This window comes from Coregonus lavaretus, assembly GCF_964263955.1.
Source record: "Coregonus lavaretus genome assembly, contig: HAP1_SCAFFOLD_1082, whole genome shotgun sequence".
Classification (NCBI taxonomy): Eukaryota; Metazoa; Chordata; class Actinopteri; order Salmoniformes; family Salmonidae; genus Coregonus; species Coregonus lavaretus.
In genome coordinates, this window is record NW_028160111.1 from 1 (window position 1) to 3,015 (window position 3,015).

Below are 3,015 nucleotides of genomic sequence, written 5' to 3' on the forward strand. Positions count from 1 at the left end.
TCCCAGATATGGCAGCTGAGTAGAGGGACGATGAGATGCATACAATTTGGAAGGAGACAGACACAGAAACTTGGGAAGGGAATTTACAGTAAGGACACATAGTACATTAAGTACCAAAGTACAGTAAGGAACAAAGTACAGTAAGGACCAAAGTACAGTAAGGACACATAGTACATTAAGTACCAAAGTACAGTAAGGACCAAAAGGACCACTTTTATAATATTATACTGAATGTATAATTATCTGTACCATTAATTTATAGTAGGCCAATGTGTGCTATTTGACCAAGCTTCAAACTGTGATTGTTTTCAATTTAAATAGTCAAAAAGAAACAAAAAGAGCTTCTTAGCAAAAAGCCATTTCTCAAACAAGAATTTTGCTCTGACTTGTCTGGGAGTGGAGTGGGGACGGGCAAACTGAAAACTAGCTGTTATTGTCAGAGAGGTTCAGAATATGTTCGCTTATGCTTATGTGATACTTGTTACCGTTCCTGCCCCTCGCACCTCACCATGTGCGCGTGTATCTGTCAGTATGGCTGGCCGTGTGTCGTGTATCTGTCAGTATGGCTGGCCGTGTGTCGTGTATCTGTCAGTATGGCTGGCCGTGTGTCGTGTATCTGTCAGTATGGCTGGCCGTGTGTCGTGTATCTGTCAGTATGGCTGGCCGTGTGTCGTGTTTCTGTCAGTATGGCTGGCCGTGTATCTGTCAGTATGGCTGGCCGTGTGTCGTGTATCTGTCAGTATGGCTGGCCGTGTGTCGTGTATCTGTCAGTATGGCTGGCCGTGTGTCGTGTATCTGTCAGTATGGCTGGCCGTGTGTCGTGTATCTGTCAGTATGGCTGGCCGTGTGTCGTGTATCTGTCAGTATGGCTGGCCGTGTGTCGTGTATCTGTCAGTATGGCTGGCCGTGTGTCGTGTATCTGTCAGTATGGCTGGCCGTGTGTCGTGTTTCTGTCAGTATGGCTGGCCGTATGTGATGTACGCCAGTCTCCCGAGTGGCGCAGTGGTCTAAGGCACTGCATCGCAGTGCTAGCTATGCCACTAGAGATCCTGGTTCGAATCCAGGCTCTGTCGTAGCCGGCAGCGACCGGGAGACCCATGGGGCGGGGCATAATTGGCTCAGCGTCGTCCAGGGTAGGGGAGGGAATGACCGGCAGGGATGTAGCTCAGTTGGTAGAGCATGGCGTTTGCAACGCCAGGGATGTGGGTTCGATTCCCATGGGGGGCCAGTATAAAAAAAATGATGTATGCACTCACTAACTGTAAGTCGCTCTGGATAAGAGCGTCTGCTAAATGACGTAAATGTATCTGTCAGTATGGCTGGCCGTGTGTCGTGTATCTGTTAGTATGGCTGGCCGTGTGTCGTGTATCTGTCAGTATGGCTGGCCGTGTGTTGTGTATCTGTTAGTATGGCTGGCCGTGTGTTGTGTATCTGTTAGTATGGCTGGCCGTGTGTCGTGTATCTGTCAGTATGGCTGGCCGTATGTCATGTATCTGGCCGTGTGTCGTGTATCTGTCAGTATGGCTGGCCGTGTGTCGTGTATCTGTCAGTATGGCTGGCCGTGTGTCGTGTATCTGTCAGTATGGCTGGACGTGTGTGATGAACAGTGAGGGAAAAAAGTATTTGATCCCCTGCTGATTTTGTACGTTTGCCCACTGACAAAGACATGATCAGTATATCATTTTAATGGTAGGTTTATTTGAACAGTGAGAGACAGAATAACAACAACAAAATCCAGAAAAACGCATGTAAAAAATGTTATAAATTGATTTGCATTTTAATGAGGGAAATAAGTATTTGACCCCTCTGCAAAACATTACTTAGTACTTGGTGGCAAAACCCTTGTTGGCAATCACAGAGGTCAGACGTTTCTTGTAGTTGGCCACCAGGTTTGCATACATCTCAGGAGGGATTTTGTCCCACTCCTCTTTGCAGATCTTCTCCAAGTCATTAAGGTTTCGAGGCTGACGTTTGGCAACTCGAACCTTCAGCTCCCTCCACAGATTTTCTATGGGATTAAGGTCTGGAGACTGGCTAGGCCACTCCAGGACCTTAATGTGCTTCTTCTTGAGCCACTCCTTTGTTGCCTTGGCCGTGTGTTTTGGGTCATTGTCATGCTGGAATACCCATCCACGACCCATTTTCAATGCCCTGGCTGAGGGAAGGAGGTTCTCACCCAAGATTTGACGGTACATGGCCCCGTCCATCGTCCCTTTGATGCGGTGAAGTTGTCCTGTCCCCTTAGCAGAAAAACACCCCCAAAGCATAATGTTTCCACCTCCATGTTTGACGGTGGGGATGGTGTTCTTGGGGTCATAGGCAGCATTCCTCCTCCTCCAAACACGGCGAGTTGAGTTGATGCCAAAGAGCTCGATTTTGGTCTCATTTGACCACAACACTTTCACCCAGCTCTCCTCTGAATCATTCAGATGATCATTGGCAAACTTCAGACGGCCCTGCATGTGCTTTCTTGAGCATGGGGACCTTGCGGGCGCTGCAGGATTTCAGTCCATCACGGCGTAGTGTGTTACCAATTGTTTTCTTGGTGACTATGGTCCCAGCTGCCTTGAGATCATTGAGAAGATCCTCCCGTGTAGTTCTGGGCTGATTCCTCACCGTTCTCATGATCATTGTAACTCCACGAGGTGAGATCTTGCATGGAGCCCCAGGCCGAGGGAGATTGACAGGTCTTTTGTGTTTCTTCCATTTGCGAATAATCGCACCAACTGTTGTCACCTTCTCACCAAGCTGCTTGGCGATGGTCTTGTAGCCCATTCCAGCCTAGTGTAGGTCTACAATCTTGTCCCTGACATCTTTGGAGAGCTCTTTCGTCTTGGCCATGGTGGAGAGTTTGGAATCTGATTGATTGATTGCTTCTGTGGACAGGTGTCTTTTATGCAGGTAACAAGCTGAGATTAGGAGCACTCCCTTTAAGAGTGTGCTCCTAATCTCAGCTCGTTACCTGTATAAAAGACACATGGGAGCCAGAAATCTTTCTGATTGAGAGGGGGTCAA